We start from the raw sequence: 715 nt of genomic DNA, 5'->3' as shown, positions 1-715 counted from the left end.
GAGAGAGAGGGAAATACGTGAAACGTAATATTACAATAGCATCCGGCTACACGGCCACGTAAATCCCTTCCCGCCGTGTCGACGCGTATTTTGATTCTTTGCGCGATCCTTTCCTACCTTCTTTGTTTAATCATTCCGTCACGTTTACTCATTTCAGAATTCAATTCCCCGCTTTATTCCTACCGCCTCGTATTCCACTTCCATCTCGCCCCTCCCAATTCGAACGAACGGATTCTTTTCTTTTTCGTTCGATTCCCTCTTCCGTTTCCGTTCCCTGCGATGACGTATCATACCCTGTCATTACTCTTAGAGAGAGAGAGAGGGAGAGAGACCGCTAATTATTTCGAAAGGGACCACCGCGCGTAATGACAACGGCCCTGCCCAAATCGTGTTATTAAAATATGAGTTGAGACGATGATACGCGTTCCTATAATTCTTAGATATACGATATACACACGAGTTATCTCCGGAAATCGTTTATGATGAATCATTGTTCCGAGAAAAGCGTAATAATGGTAATAATGGTACTCGCGCGAATTTAACGATCGATTTAGAAGGAGCGTGTTGTTATTGTGATTTCGTCGAAGGGACGTAAGGGGCGCGGGTTGGAATTTTGGAATTTTGGCGTGTAATCAGAGACGACACGTTGTCTTGCACGCGGAGGAGAAGTCGTGGCGTCTCGTCACTCGGCCGTCTGCTTTCAACGCGACACCCG

This window comes from Apis dorsata, unplaced genomic scaffold, assembly GCF_000469605.1.
Source record: "Apis dorsata unplaced genomic scaffold, Apis dorsata 1.3 scaffold_238, whole genome shotgun sequence".
NCBI classification, from domain to species: Eukaryota; Metazoa; Arthropoda; class Insecta; order Hymenoptera; family Apidae; genus Apis; species Apis dorsata.
This window is presented reverse-complemented; position numbering follows the sequence as displayed.